At 39.9% G+C, this 17,329-nt stretch overlaps 1 protein-coding gene across 6 annotated transcripts in view; it reads right to left on the bottom strand.

Annotated features, from left to right (window-relative positions):
* PCBP3 (poly(rC) binding protein 3) overlaps positions 1-17,329 on the bottom strand; it is a 223,878-nt gene that overhangs the window by 165,724 nt on the left and 40,825 nt on the right. The window lies entirely within an intron of this gene.

Below are 17,329 nucleotides of genomic sequence, written 5' to 3'. Positions count from 1 at the left end.
ATTAATAACATGTGTGTACATTCAGTCTACAAGGAGAGTAAATGGAGATGCCTCAAGGCCCTGGAAATAAAAGTAGTAAAAAGGGGAAAAAAAGGTGTGCTGACAATGATGAGTCTCATAACCATGAGAATTTGTCGTCTTTTTTAACCAACCTCCCTCTAAGCACTTTCTCCTCTATTTGATCCAAGTTTGCAAAGCTAAGTATTGATTTTTCAAAATAAACAAGTACCCTATTCCTAGAATTAAGTCACCCTGGGAACTGGAACAGTCTCAAACTGGAGAATAAAAGGCACAGGAATCCACTGGCTTTTCTGAGCTCATCCCTACATGTTCATGTGGGCCAGCACTGCCTCTGCCAACAGGCCAGAGCTTCTTACTCTAAGCTGCTAAAAGGCCCTCCTGTGCCTTTGGGATTTGTGCTAACTGAACAGCATTTGCTGATTAAGCTAAAACCTCTCCTTATTCAAGAGTATTTTCTGCATATGGGGAGAGGGATGGGGTGGGGTGAGAGGAAGATGGGGGCGGGGTAGAAGCCAGCACCAGCGGGACTAATAAACTCAGCACACACCATCATGTTAGGCCCTGACTACCAAACAACAGCCACAGGAAAGCGCCAAGACTCCCTCCCAGGACTAAGTGCCAAGGGCAACGTCCCTGCTCGGCCCTGGGACCAGCACAGCTGAGCACCCACTCGGCACTGGCTGATGGTGGGGAAGGATGTTAGAACACAGAACACACGAGAGTGTTCACACTCAGGAACCTTGCCACGCAGACGGCTGCAAAGCGCTGAAGAGAAGAGCCAGCAGAGACATTCCTGCTGGGCCAGAGCCCCTGTCCACAGCCGCCTGAAGACCCTTTGGCAGATTCTGCAACCAACTCAGCAAACCAGAACAAGTGGCACCGCTTCCCAGACCGGCCTCTGGAGACGACGAGAGCAGCAGCCAGGCTCCTGGAGCAGGACCGAAGGAAAACAGCCTTCGCGAATCTCCAGAATCAATTGTCCTAATGCATTCAGCAGACAGGAGTGCTCGGCCGCACACCCGCACTATATCACATCCCTCTGTAGGTCATTTGGCTCACAAAATTGATTTAGGAGAGATTATTCAATTCCATTTTACATTTTCATGTTTTGGAACTCTGCCAGCAGCAACTTCTGTTCTTCCAGAGGTCAGGAAGCTATGGACAAGGCAATCTCCTGCTGCTGTAAATGGAACTCCATATTCCCTTTATGAATTTCCTGTCAATCTTCAAATTACTTCAAATACGATTGCCCTTCATTCAGACAGTGTTTTACGTCTCCATGTCTACCTTCCTCCCATATCCGATTACCTCCCGGCAGCAGCCAGCTCCCCCTGGAGCCCCTCTGGGCGCCCATGTGGGTGGGAGCCCATGAGGACAGGCAGGGGGCCCCTTCAGCCGCAGGTTCGCAGCAAGCCCACTGAACTGCCAAGAGAAGCCGGAAAGTCTTGTACTTACAAAATCCCTGCTCCTGGCCCCGTTCCCCCACCCCCTCCACCATATATGCCTTATTCTTTTTGGAAGGAAAATATGGGCACAACCCTGGCTATCTCCTCCTCTCACCTCACCAGCTTTGCCTGCCCTTCCTCTAGCCCCAGCCACTCCACACCACAGGGTCCTGCTGCCAGTACCCCTTGAGTGCCCCCGAACTCTGACACTGGCTACCCACCTACTCCTGCTCCCTGGGCTCTCCCTGCACCTGACCTGCTGCTTTCAGCAGGTCTCCTTGACCTTTCGACACTAGAGGGCCCAGCCTCAGTCCAAGGCTCTGGACCCTCTTTGTTTCCCTTTCAGAAGCCCCATCCATCCACTTGAATGTGCACCAGTCCCACACCTCTATCTCCAAGGCCTAGTCCTTTCTCCCAAACCCCTGTTCATCTGCAGCAAGAAGCCTGTTCCCACCTCCAGTATGACTCAACCACACAGGGACCTGGACCACCCACCACTCCCCACCACGGGTCCTGAGGGCTTCCCCACAATGACCATCAAATGCCTGCTTCCCAGACTAGCAGGCCGAAATTCACTCCTTTCCACATCTCCTGTCTGACTGTGTGCTACCGTGAGTGCTACCATCCAACAGGACCCAGAATCAAAACGTCACTTCCACACAATCCTGGTGCGAACCTCCATCGCCCTTCCCCTGGGTTAAAGGGATGGGCTCCCCATCCTGTCCTCACCCCCCAAAGGGCAGGCAGAGTCAGCCCATTACAGCCTACATCCATTCATGCCACTGCTCTGCTCAAAACCCAGCAATGGCGCCCCCTTTCCCGAAGTCTGTCGTCGTTCAGTCCCTAAATCATGTCTGACTCTTTTGTGACCCCATAGACAGGCTCCTCTGTCCATGGGATTTCCCAGGCAAGAATGCAGAGGGTTGCCATTTCCTCCTCTAGGGAATCTTCCCCCTACCTTGCCTGAACCTGCACCTCCTGCCTGGCAGGTGGATTCTTTACCAGCAGCCGCCAGGGAAGCCCGATTTGCCAAAGAGTAAAAGCCAAATCCTCCAATTGCGCCAAGGCCCCTAACAAGCTCTGCTCGCCATGATCCGCCCATTATGGCCTCGGCCCCGCCCACCATGGCGTCGGCCCAGCCCACAGGCTCTCAGTCACCACCACCAGCACACCTACCTCTCCTGTCCTCTGGCCTCTGGAAGTGCTCTTCCCTCCAGCCACCTGTCTAACTCCCTCACCTGCCCCCAGCCTGTCTTCGGGTGTCACCTGCTCCACCAGGGCAGCCCTGCATGCCAACCTGCCCCACCCCATCCCGGCACTGCCCTCCAGAACAACAGTCAGTGGTTCCCTTGTTACAACCTCTCTACCGGACTTCTATCTCTCCTGACAATGAGGCTTGGGTGGGTAGGGGTGGGGGGGCTCCATCCAGTCCATTCACAGGGAGTGCCCAAGCGCCTATAGGGCCTGGCACTCGGTAAACACTCCATAAATGTGTTGGTTAGGGGCTTACCTGGTGGCTCAGTGGTAAAGAATCTGCTTGCTAATGCAGATTACAAGAGTTGGATCCCTGATCTGGGAAGATCCCACATGCCACAGAGCAGCCATATAGGAGTATACCACATACCACAACTATTGAGCCTGTGCTCTAGAGCCTGGGAACCACAACTACCTGCACACCCTAGAGCCCATGATCCACAAGAGAAGCCACCGCATACTGCTGTGGTTTTCTACATTATTTTCTATACTGGGTTCCCTACACCGTTCCACTTACCTCTGCGTTTATCCTTCCAACAATAACACATAATTTTGAATATTATGGCTATAAAATAAGTCTTGAAATGGGGCAGAATGGTTCCTCTCACTTTACTGTTTCTTTTCAAAATTGGTTTAGCTATCTTGGTTCCTTTGTTTTCCATATTTACTTTGGAATCAACATGTCGATATCTACAAAAATTTTGGCTGTAATTTTAGTAGAAACTGCATTAAGCCTGTATGATAATTTGAGAAGAATTGATATCATAACTGTGTTGGAGTTTCCAATCCATGAACATGGTATGTCTCTCCATTTATTTAGATACACTTTGATTTCTTTCACCAGGATTTTGCATTTTTCAGCATGAAGTCCTATAACTGTCTTGTTAGATTTATACCTACATTTTTTTTCAGGAAGTATAATGAATTTTTAATTTTAGTGTCCGCATGTTCATTAACCATATAAAATCGATTTTTGTGTGATTATTTTGTATTGTGCAACCTTGCTGAACTCGCTTAATAGTTCTAGATTTCGGGGAGTTGTTTTGCTTTTGTAGATTCTTTGGGATTTTCTACATAGATAAACATGTCATCTGCAGATGCGAACAACTTTATTTCATGTTTTCTGATCTGTAAGCCTTTTATTTTATTTTCTTGTCTTACTGTATAAGCTATAACTTCCAGGACCATGTGGAACACAAATATACATCTTTGCTTATTCCTAATCTTTGGGAAAAATCATTCAGTCAGTCATTATTAAGTATAATATTAGCTGTATGTTTGTGTAGATACTGTTTATCTAGTTAAATAAGTTTTACTATATTCTTCATTTTCTGAGAGCTTTTAATTAGATGTTGGATTTTGCAGCATGCTTCATTACATCAAGTGATACAATCATTTGATTTTTCTTATTTATTCTGCTAATATGGTATATCATATTAATTGATTTTCAAATATTGAACCAGGCTTGCATCCCTGGTACAAACTCCACTTGGTCATAGTGTACAATTCTATGTGTGTATTGCTGAATTCTGTATGCTAATATTTTGCCAAGGGTTTTTGCATCTATATTCACGAATGATGTTAGTCTGTATTTTTTAATGTCTTTTTTTCTGCCTTTAATACCAGAATAATTCTAGCTTTATAAAATGAATTGGCAACTGTTCACTCCTTTTATATCTTTTGGAAAACACAGTAACCAAAATTTAAAAACTCAATGGATGGGCCCAGTAGCAAAAAAGGAGGAGTCAGAAAAAAGAATCAGTGAAATGGAAGACAAAATTTTAAAAATTACCCACTCTGAAGAACAAAGAGAATACACTGAAAGTAAATAAATAGAAGCTAAGAGACCTGTGGCACCATGACAAAAGAACTAACAATCATGCCATCATAGTCACAAAAGAAGTAGAGAAAAATAGCAGAGCTAAAAAAAGTACTTGAAGAAATAATGGCTAAAGATTTCTGTGCTGTTTGTCTGGAGAACAGCAGTTATTATCTAACAGCTTTCTGTCTTGCTAAGCTGTCTCTTTCTTGGTCCTTTGGCTACAGAGAGCAGGCTTCTTTCTGTTGCAGTAGTATTTATGGGTTGCCAGCATCTCAGATTGAAGTCTGTGATGTATATGGCAAAAAGAACACTCAAGAAATTCACTGTCATGTCATTCCTTGGGTCCTGGGGTCCCTGGCTGGCCTACCTTCTTCTCAGCATCATCCACAGTCCATGTTTGTTTAATATATAACGTCTAGGTTCTTTAGTTGTACTTAGAAGAAGGAATAGGAAAAAGTACATCAACTCCTTCTTCCCAGAGGAAGAGATTAACCAACTATTTTTAGAAAGATCATTCAGACTATTATGGGAATAATCACCTGTAACTGGGAAAAAACTGAAGCCAGAAGACCTCTTTAAAAAGTTAAAGAGATTATCTAGGTGAGAGAAAAGTGTGGCTTGGGGCCACAGTTATAGTAGTAATGAAGATGGTAAGAAGCAGTTAGATCCTGAATGTATTGTGAAGAAAATACAGACAAAAATTGCAGGTATATCAAACATGGGAGTGATAGAAGTAAAGATGAGTCCCAGGGTTTTAGCCTGACCAGTGAAAGAATGAGGTTGGCAACAACCAATCTAAAGAAAGCTGAGGAAAAAGCAGGCTAAGGGGAAAGAATGATGATTGAGTTGTTTTTCAAACATGACATAAGAGATACCCATCATAAAGCCAAACGGCAGTGTTATATAGGCTTATGCCCATGAGCCTGGAGTTTAGGGGCTAGGGTTCAGGCTACAAAGATGTAGTTAAGATTCATCAGGGCACAGTTGTATTTAGAGCCATGAAATCAGGTGAGATCACTGAGGGAAGGAGGTTAAAAGAAAAGAGTACCAAGGATGTAGCCCTGGATTCTCCACTGAAGACTGAGATACGCTTTACCGTCTGAGCCACCAGGGAAGTGAGATACGAAAAGGAACCAGCCAAAAGACTGAGAAGAAGCAATCAGAGATTTAAGAGAAAAGTTAGGAGAAAGGAGTGTCCCAGAAGTCAAACAAATAAAATGTTCTAAGGAAGAGGGAACAATGACCTGGATTCAGATGCTACCGATGGGTCAATGAAGACTGATAATTGACAACTGGATTGAGCAAAGTCAAAGAGGTCTTTAGTGAATTCTGACAAAGATGTTTTTGTGGAGAAACAGGAGAAATCCAGATGCAGTGGGTTCAAGAAAGAACAGGAAGAAATCAGAGGCAATAAATAAAGTCTGAGACAAATGAGTCACTAGCTTCATCCATGATTGCAGATACTGATGCCTTTTCTTCCTTAAATTGATCTTTACCGAGTATCTACTTTGGGTTAGATACAGCAAAGTAAGGAAATATAAGGAGAACAGGACTTGAAGGGAGAGTTGCTGTTTAGTCACTAAGTCATGTCCAACTCTAGGCGACCCCATGGACTGTAGCCTACCACACTCCTCTGTCCATGAGATTTCTCAGGCGAGAATACTAGAGTGTGTTGCCCTTTCCTTCTTCAGGGGATCCTCCTGACCCAGGGATCGAACCTGTATCTCTTGCATCTCCTACGTCGGATTCTTTACCATTGCACAACCAGGGAAGCTCTTGCAGGGAGAGACATAAACATAATAAGCATGTCAGATCCTTTAGGGAGAGACATAAACATAATAAGCATGTCAGATCCTAAAAGGAGGTTTGTTGTTCAGTTGCTCAGTCATATCTGACTCTTTGCAACCCCATGGATTGCAGCAAGCCAAGCTTCTCTGCCCTTCACTATCTCCTGGAGTATGGCCAAACTTATGTCCATTGAGTTGATGATGCCATCCAATCATCTCATCCTCTGTCGTCCCATTCCTCTTCTGCCTTCAATCTTTCCATCAGGGTCTTTTCCAATGAGTCAGTTCTTTGCATTAGGTGGCCAATTAGCGCTAGCTAAACTTAAAAATGATTAAAATAGTAAATTTTATGCTATGTGTATTTTACCACAAAATAATAATAATAACGACACAAAGAGAGGAGACTTTTGCTCTGCACATGATGAAGTAACCATGGGAGGACTTATCCTCTTGCGTGAATCAGAAAACTGAAAAAACATATATTTGAAACAACTGATTTTGGGTATTAAACAAAGCTACACAAAACTGTAATAAATATAAGCCCTAGAATTGCCTTTTTTAGTGAAAGCACTTGCATGACAAGGAGGAGAACCCAAGAAGAAAACCACAGCCTGCTAAGTTGGTGAAACATATGAGAGCTCAGTTAAAGATTGAGCTCAGTTAACACATGAGGCAGTTAGAGATTTTGAAGAGGAGATATGAGGGGAGGCTATGAAGAGAACAGAGCCACATTAAAAGAGCTCCAATAATCTGCAAAAGGGGGAAGTCCCCTTCATCTGTTGCCAAATTTTAAGCAACACATGAAATTCAATGAGGCAAAGCAAAAACTGAACAATTTCTATTGTTCAATAGATAGTTAGGAGACATTTAGAATTTTGACCAGCAAGAGCAAAGAGTTCCAGTTGAATGGCTAAGGCAATAAGTAGAGACAGCAGAGAATTGCACCTAAATAATGAGGTTAAATTAGCCTAGAGTAAAAGATACCCCAGGGGCTTCCCAAATAGTGCAGAAGTAAAGAATCTGCCTGCCAATGCAGGAGACAAAGGAGATGCCAGTTCAATCCCTGGGTCAAGAAGATCCCCAGGAGAAGGAAATGGCAACCCACTCCAGTATTGCCTGAGAAATCCAACAGGGGTCGCAAAAGAGTCAGACATGACTTAGCAACTAAACAACAAAAGATACTCCACATCCATCTAAAAAGCTTGAAGTAAGACCTTAAAAAATATCAAACTGATTCACAAATACCTCATTTGCCTCAAACTATAAAGTTCAATAGTCTAAAAAACCGACAAAATCCAGACACTTAATATTCACAATGTCTAACATCCAACTCAAAGTTGCTGAACCTACAATGAAGCAAGAAAATGTAACCAAAAAACAAAGGATTGCTGGGTCATATGGCAGTTCTATTTCCAGCTTTTTAAGAAATCTCCACACTGTTTTCCATAGTGGCTGTACTAATTTGCATTCCCACCAACAGTGTAAGAGGGTTCCCTTTTCTCCACACCCTCTCCAGCATTTATTGCTTGTAGACTTTTGGATAGCAGCCATCCTGACTGGCGTATAATGGTACCTCATTGTGGTTTTGATTTGCATTTCTCTGATAATGAGTGATGTTGAGCATCTTTTCATGTGTTTGTTAGCCATCTGTATGTCTTCCTTGGAGAAATGTCTGTTGAGTTCTTTGGCCCATTTTTTGATTGGGTCATTTATTTTTCTGGAGTTGAGCTGGAGGAGTTGCTTGTATATTTTTGAGATTAATCCTTTGTCTGTTGCTTCATTTGCTATTATTTTCTCCCAATCTGAGGGCTGTCTCAGGTTGGGTACATGAGACAAGTGCTCGGGCCTGGTGCACTGGGAAGACCCAGAGGGATTGGGTGGAGAGGGAGGTGGGAGGGGGGACTGGGATGGGGAATACATGTAAATCCATGGCTAATTCATATCAATGTATAACAAAAACTACTGTAATGATGTAAAGTAATTAGCCTCCAACTAATAAAAATTTAAAAAAAAAAAAAAAAAAAACAAAGGAAAAAGCAGTCAGTATGAATAAATCCTGAAATGAAGGGATGTCTGAACAAGAATTTTAAGGCAACTATCATAAATATGTATAAGTATTTAAAAGACAACATGAACATGGTAGGAGATAAATGGAAGATATAAAAAAGAACCAGATGGAACTTTTAGAAGTAAAAATATATATATATATATATATATATACACACACACACACACACACACACACACACACACACATATATGGAATATATAAATATATGAAAATATATGTGATGAATATATGAAATATATACAATGAAAAATTCAATAAATGAGACTGCTAATTAGGCTAACCCCCAAAGGCCGTATACTACATAATTCCACTAACATAACATTATCAAAATGGTAAAACTACAGAGATAGAGGACAAATTAGCAGTTTCCAAGGGTCAGGGGCAGTGGATGGCATGGAGGATGGATAAGAATACAAAGAGGTAACATAGGGAGGTCTTTTTTTGGTAATGCAACAATTCTGCATCTTAACTATGGTGTTGATTACACAAATCTATAACTGGAATAAACTGCATAGAACTCTGCACACACACAGCAAGAAAGATATGCAGCTTAAAAATACAATGAAAGCTGAATAATGTCTGTGTTCTGGTTAACAGTATGTCAATGTCAATATATCAATGTCAATTCCTTGCATTTGATATTATATTATACATGTGCAAAATGTCACCACTGAAAGAAAGTGGGTGAATGGTACAGAGAATTCTTCATATTATTTTTACAATTTCCTGTGAGTCTACAATTATTTCAAAATGAAACGTTTAAAAAAATATGTGAAATACCGCTCAACAGAGTTTTGAGGGAAATTTATAGGCCTAAATGCTACTATAAGAGGAGAAAAAAAAATCCAAAATCACTTATCTTAGCTTCCACCTTAGGAAGTCAGAAAAAGAACAGTAAAGTATATTCAAATAAGCGGGAAGAAAAGAATAAAATCAAGAATAAAAATCAATAAAAGGAAAGTCAGATCAAAAAAAGAGAAATCAATGAAAGCAAAATCTATATATTTGAAAAATAAATAAAATTGATGAGCCATTAGCTAGATTTATTTTAAACAGAGAGAAAATACAAGACACAAATCTCAGTGCAAAAGGTAACATCATTTCAGATCTTATCATAATTAAAAGAATAATGAAGCAACATAAAGAGAAAGTTGACATCACTGAATTTAATAACTAGAAAAATCAGTATCTCACAAATCACAAAGCACTAATGCTGACTCAGGACACAAAAATCTGAAAAGTGCTAAAATCAATTCAATTAAAAATCTTTTCACAAAGGAAATTTGAGGATTGAATGAATTCTATTGAAAATTTAAGGAAAAAAAATATAACCCAACACGAACTCTTTTAAAAAACAGAGGAAGGAACACTACCTAATACATTTAATGAGGCTAGCTTTATCCTGTCACAAAACCAGGCAGAGTCTACAAGAAAAGAAAATGACTGGGCAATTTCCCTGATGATCACAGACATAAAATTTATTTAAAAAGTATCAGCAAATCAAAATCAGGAAAAAAAACTAGATATACTTTTCTTTAAAAAAAGATAATCCATCAGGACCAAGTTGAATTCAACCTCTGAATATAAAGTTGGTTTCACATTCAAAATTTAAATGATGCAACTCATGTAATAACAGAACAAAGGAAAAATAATTTGTAATTATTTCAATAAATGCAAAAAAAGACTTGAAAAATTCAACAAACATTTATGATAAAAAATTTTCAATTTAGAAAACAAGAAAAAAATTGCCTCAAGCTGATAAAAAAACTATGGAAAAACCTGTTCACATTATATTTAATGGTGAATGCCTAAATGCGTTCCTCTTAAGATGAAAAAGAAAACAAAAACATCCTTTCTTACCACTTCTATTTAATATTATACTAGAGGACAATATAGTGGGAAAGATAAATAAAAGACATACATATATAGAAAGAAGCAAGTAAAACTATCTTTACTTGCAGATGACAACGTTATGGAGTAAAAGGTTACTAAAATTAATAAGTGACTTTGGCTAAGTAGTGGATATAAATTCAGAATACAAAAACAAACTGTATTTCTATAGACTAGCTAATGATTAGAAATGAATATCTTATAAAACTACCAGTTTATTCAGTTCAGTTCACTTCAGTTTCTCAGTCCTGTCTGACTCTTTGTGACTCCATGGACTGCAGCACGCCAGGCTTCCCTGTCTATCACCAACTCCCGGAGCTTGCTCAAACTCATATCCATCAAGTTGGTTCATCCAACCATCTCATCCTCTGTCACCCCTTCTCCTCCCGCCTTTAATCTTTCCCAACATCAGGGTCTTTTCTAACGAGTCGGCTCTTCACATCAGGTGGCCAAAGTATTGGAGCTTCAGCTTCAGCATCAGTCCTTCCAATGAATATTCCGGACTGATTTCCTTTAGGATGGACTGGTTGGATCTCCTTGCAGGCCAATAGATTCTCAAGAGTCTTCTCCAACACCACAGTTCAAAAGCATCAATTCTTCGGTGCTCAGTTTTCTTTATGGTCCAACTCTCACATCCATACGTGACTACTGGAAAAAACCATAGCTTGGACTAGATGGACCTTTGTTGGCAAAGTAATGTCTCTGCTTTTTAATATTCTATCTAGGTTGGTCATAGCTTTTTGTCCAAGGAGCAAGCATCTTTCAATTTCATGGCTACAGTCATCATCTGCAGTGATTTTGGAGCCCCCAAAACTTAAAGTCTGTCACTGTTTCCATTGTTTCCCCATCTATTTTCCATGAAGTGATGGGACCAGATGCCATGATCTTAGTTTTCTGAATGTTGAGTTTTAAGCTAGCTTTTTCACTCTCCTCTTTGACTTTCATCAACAGGCTCTTTAGTTCCTCTTCACTTTCTGCCATAGGATGGTGTCATCTGCGTATCTGAGGTTACTGATATTTACCCCAGCAATCTTGATTCCAGCTTGTGCTTCGTCCAGCCCGGCATTTTGCATGATGTACTCTGCATGTAAGTTAAATAATCAGGGTGACAATATACAGCCTTGACATCCTCCTATAGCTCAGTTGGTAAAGAATCTGCCTGCAATGCAGGAGACCCCGGTTCAATTCCTGGGTCAGGAAGATCCGCTGGAGAAGGGATAGGCTACCCACTCCAGTATTCTCGGGCTGCCTTTGTGGCTCAGCTGGTAAAGAATCCACCTGCAATGTGGAAGACCTTGGTTCAATCCCTGGGTTGGGAAGATCCCCTGGAGAAGGGAAAGGCTACCCACTCCAGTACTCTGGCCTGGAGAATTCCAGGGACTATACAGTCCATGGGGTCACAAAGAGTCAGACACTTCTGAGCGACATTCACTTTTACAATTTGGAACCAGTCCATTGTTCAATGTCTGGTTCTAACTGTTGCTTCTTGACCTACATACAGATTTCTCAGGAGGCAGGTAAGATGGTTTGGTATTCCCATCTCTTGAAGAATTTTCCACAGTTTGTTGTGATCTACACAGTCAAAGGCTTTGGCATAATCAATAAAGCAGAAGTAGATGTTTTTCTGAAATTCTCTTGCTTTTTCTATGATCCAACAGATGTTGGCAATTTGATATCTGGTTCCTCTGCCTTTTCTAAATTCAGCTTGAACATCTAGGAAGCTCACCATTCTCATACTGTTGAAGCCTGGCTTGGAGACTTTTGAGGATTACTTTGCTAGCATGAGAGATGAGTGCAAATGTGCGGTAGTTGGAACATTCTTTGGCATGCCCTTCTTTGGGATTGGAAAACTGACCTTTTCCAGTCCTGTGGCCACTGCTAAGTTTTCCAAATTTGCTCACATATTGAGTATAGCACTTTCACAGCATCATCTTTTAGAATTTGAAATAGTTCAACTGGAATTCCATCACCTCTATTAGCTTTGTTCATAGTGATGCTTTCTAAGACCCACTTGACTTCACATTCCAGGATGTCTGGCTCTAGGTGAGTGATCACACCATTGTAGTTACCTGGGTCATGAAAATCTTTTTTGTATAGTTCTTCTGTGTATTTTTGCCACCTCTTCTTAATATCTTCTGCTTCTGTTAGGACCATACCATTGCTGTCCTTTATTGTGCCCATCTTTGCATGAAATGTTCCCTTGGTATCACTAATTTTCTTAATGAGATCTCTAGTCTTTCCCATTGTATTGTTTTTCTCTTTTATAACAATACCCAAAAGCACAAAATGTTTGAGGGGATAAATTTAACAAAATACTTGCAAGCATTGCAAAAGGAAAACTTTAGGACTCTGCTGAGAGAAATTAAAGATTTAATAAGTGGAGAGATTACAATATTGATTGGAAGATTCAGTATTATTAAGATGTGATTCTGTGTGAACCAACCTACAGATTCAAAGTGATCTCAGTCAAAATCCTAGTTAAGAAGCTGATTAAGAAGGTGACTCTAAAATTAAAAAAAAAAAAAGCAAGGCCTAGAATTGTCACAACTATTTCGAAAAATAAGAGCAAAGTTAGAGGATCTAGTTTATCTGATTTCAGATATCCAGTCATCAGTACAGTGTCATATTATTATAAAGATAGACATAAAAATGAAATAGAATAGACTCTCAAAATAGGCCCAGCATTTATGAATTTATGATCAATTGATTTTTTATAAAGGTGCAAAGACATTTCAATGGGGAAAGTATTTCCAACAAACTGTGTCAGAAGAATTGGGTATTTATATATATATATATATATATATATATATATATATATATATATATATACACACACACACACACACACACACACACACACACACAGAGACTTCCCTGATGGCATAGCAGTAAAGAATCCATCTGCCAATGCAGGTGATACGGATTCGATCCCTGGGTGGGAAAGATCCTTTGGAGAAGGAAATGTCAACCCACTCCAGTATTCTCATCTGGAAAATCCCATGGACAGAGGAGCTTGGTAGGCTACAGTCGATGGGGTCACAAAGAGTTGGACATGACTGAGCAAATAAACAATAACAATAATATATGAATGAACCTCAGTCTTTAACTAACAAAATAAAGTTAACCCATATTTCAAAACTAAATTTGTGAAACTTTTGGGAGAAAGTTAAGAAAAAAAAAATCTTTCTTCTTGGACTTTGGACTAGAATTTCTTAGAAACATCAATAAAAAGCAATCCATTGAAGAAAAATGGTAATTTATATTTCATCAAGATTCTAAAATTCTGCTCTTTGAAAGACACAACTTACAAAATGAAAAGGCAAATAGATGGGAAAATTTCATACATATATCTGAAAAAGAACTAGTATTCAGACTATACAAAGAACTTTTTGTAACTCGATAATAAAGAAACAACTACCCGACTTAAAAAATAGCAAAACATTGCGATAGATACGTCATGAAAGACATACAAACAGCTAAGCAGCATACGAAAAACAAGCTTGTCATCAGTCCTCAGGAAAATAACTAGGACCACAGTGAGATACTAGTACCAATCATTAGTCTTTAGGAAAATAATAATAGAGTCATGATGAGATAACCAGTACACATTTAGTAAAATGGCTAAAACAGAATGACTGGCAATAACAAGTATTGCCAGAAGTGGCAGTAAACTGGAACGGTCATGTGTGGCTCCAAGGAATGTAGAATTACCTAGCACCTTTGGAAAATAGGTAGATTCTTGTGAAAGCATTTCCATAGCACTTATCATTCCACCCGGTCACTCCACTCCCAGATACTTACACAAAAGAAATGATAACAAATTCTCACATAAAGACAACCACACAAATACACATAACAACTCTGCCTATAACAGCCAAAAGCTGTAAACAATCCAAATGTCTGTCTGTATGCAAAAAAAAATAAAGATGTCATACAATGGAATAGTACTCAACCATAACAGAAATAAAACAGATTCACACAGCATAGATTAATCTCAAATGCAAAGATATTGAAAGAAAGAAAACAGACAAAAAAGAAGCCAGTACATACTGTGTGATTCCATTCACAGAAAATTCTGGAAAAAGTGAATCACATAAGCAGTAAGATCTGAATGGAAAGGGGCACCAGAATCTTTGGGGATGATGTTCTTCACTGTGGTGGCAGTTACAAGGAATATACATATGTCAAAATTTATTCATCTGTACACTTAAATAGATGCATTTGATTGTATGTAAATTATTCAGAGGGGATGGAGAATTCTGCCTTCTGTCACACAGTTGTGGTCAGAGGAGGCCAACACTATCAATGGAACAAGACTTTTTTTTTTTAGTGGTAAGTTTCAACAACTGTATTTCTAAAAGCATCAAAGCAATGAAGACTATAATGAATTAAAATTCTTCACAGGGAAGAGTCCTTCTAGATATGCTAAAAATAAGCTGCTAATTCTGAACACTGGCTAAGAATCAGGCTTGGTCCAAGCAAGGGATTCTACAGGAGGAAAGAAAAATCGGCCTTGCTTTTCTGCAGCCTCAAGGCTTGCAACAGACTGGAAACTAAAGGAGTGTCCAACACAAGATCTGTTCTCCCCACAGGACAACAGCTAAGTCTGAGACTACGCAAAATGCCAGGGAGCTGGGCCAGCAAGACTGACATTTCTCCCCTTGTCATCACATGTTTAGAGGGCCAAGTCACATTACTGCAGTATATATACAATCCACCTCCCACCAAGTCATCTGTCAGACTTTGTACCCATCAATGTGTGGCAGGAGCTCAAAATCTTCCAACTGGAATGTTCAGGGCTGAGGAGACAGGGGCCTGTAAGCATTTTGATCAAGAACCCAGGAAAGCCATTCTCAAAATCGGGGACAAACTAGAGGTTTTTAAACAATGGTCTTAGAGTCCATCTCAAGGAGCTAAAAGAAAGAGAGAGCAAAGTAAACCCAACGTAAGTTGAAAGAAATAAGGAGCAGAAGTCAACAGTGTTTTTAAAATGTAGGGAGAAAAGTATCTAAGTTAAAAAGTTGGTTCTTTGGGTAGATCAACAAAATGTATAAACGTATAGAAATTCACAGTAAAACAATCAAGATAAAAATAATAATAAAGAGTATAAATCATCAATAGCACAAGTAACAGAGGAACTATCTCTACAGATCCTTTATACAATAAAAGAATAATAAGAGACCATCCTGAACCACTTCAGGCAACAAATTCAACTTAAAAGAACTGGTAAAATTCCTTGAAAGACAGCAACTACCAAAGCTCATTCAAAAAGAAACAGATAACCTGTACAGGGCACACTGATGACATAAACCGAATTCCCAGTTAAAAACTCTAAGATTAGAGGGCCACACTAGTAAAGTCTGCCAAACATTTATGAAGGAAATAGTATTAATTATACACAGACTCTTCCAGTAAACAGGAGAGAACACTCCAAATTCATTTTAAAGGCCAATATTATCTTGATACCAAAACCAGACATTATAAGAAAGAATGTACAGAACACTATCCCTCATGTAACTGGACACTACAACCTTTAAAACATTCTCAAATCAAATCCAGAAATATTTTAAAAGGAAAAAACATCACAACAAAATGAGGTTTATCCCAAGAATGCCAAAGCTTGTTTAACATTTATCATGTAACGTAATTCACCATATTGACAGAATAAAGGAGAAAAACCAGATGGTCATCTCAAATAAATAAATTTTGCATTTAAAATAAATGCAAAAACACCTTTGACAAAATTCAGGACCCACTGATGATAAAAATTCTAAACAAACCAGGGACCGGAAATCTCTCAGCCTCCTAAGAAGGGAAAGTCGCTCAGTCGTGTCTGACTCTTTGCGACCCCATGGACTATACAGTCCAGGGACTTCTCCAGGCCAGAATACTGGAGTGGGTAGCCTTTCCTTCTCCAGGGGATCTTTCCAACCCAGGGATCGAACCCAGGTCTCCTGCATTGCAGGCAGATTCTTTACCAGCTGAGTCACAAGGGAAGCCCACCTACTAAAAGCCTACAGCTAACTTCAGATCTAAAGGTAAAATACTAAATACTTTCCTCCTAAGACCAGCAACAAACTAAGGCTGTCCACTCTCACCATTGCTATTCAGTACTGTGCTGATACCCACAACACAAATGAACCTCAGAATTATCATGCCGAGTGAAAGAAGCCAGGCAGAAAAGAGTACATGTGTATGATTACATTAATGTGTATCATATGTGTAATACATAAAGTGTATTAATGTGTATTAATGTGTATGATTACATTAATAAAGAATACAAACTACTCTAAAATGACAAAAAGTATCTCTGTGCTTTTCCGCAACCCAGAGGAAGCGCGGGGAATGGACAGTACATGGACAGAAGGAATCTTCCAGAGTGATGGAAAGTTCCTGTCTCACAGTTGAGCACAGCTGTCAAAAGTCGCCCAGCTATATACCTTAAATGGATGTAGTGTATTTTATGTGTATCATTTCTCAATAAATTTTATAAGAAAAAACTGAAAATGTTAATAGATAAACTGAATAAGAATTTCTATTTCTCAAAAGACATCACTAAGAGGGTGAAAGACAGGCTACCCAAACGGTAAGATGTCTGCGCTGTATATTTTAAACAAAGAATTTGTCTCCAGGATGTACAAAAACTACTACAACTTAAAAAAAGAGAGAGAAAACAAATCAAAAATGGACAGGAGACTTGAGCAAGCACTTTGCAAAAGAGGACCTTCCAATGAACAACAGCGACAAGGAAGTGCCAGTGTCCTCAGCTGCGATACTATGATTTAGAACAAGAAAGATATATTTGGTCTTCATCCCTGTTCCTGGCAAAGAGCTCCTACAGCCCTGGGAATTTCCTGAAGTGAAAGAAGGACAGGGCATCTTTTGCCATGTTAATGAAATGACTTTGAGAAAGTCCCCAGATAATCCAGGGATGGGAGCTGATGGCCTGGGGAACCACCCACATGGTTAGGGAGCCGGACCCTTCTGGGGAGGGGAGAGGGGCTGGACACTGAGTTCAGTCAGTCACCAATGGCTAATG

This window comes from Odocoileus virginianus, chromosome 4 (assembly GCF_023699985.2).
Source record: "Odocoileus virginianus isolate 20LAN1187 ecotype Illinois chromosome 4, Ovbor_1.2, whole genome shotgun sequence".
Lineage (NCBI taxonomy): Eukaryota > Metazoa > Chordata > Mammalia > Artiodactyla > Cervidae > Odocoileus > Odocoileus virginianus.
This window is presented reverse-complemented; position numbering and strand designations above follow the sequence as displayed.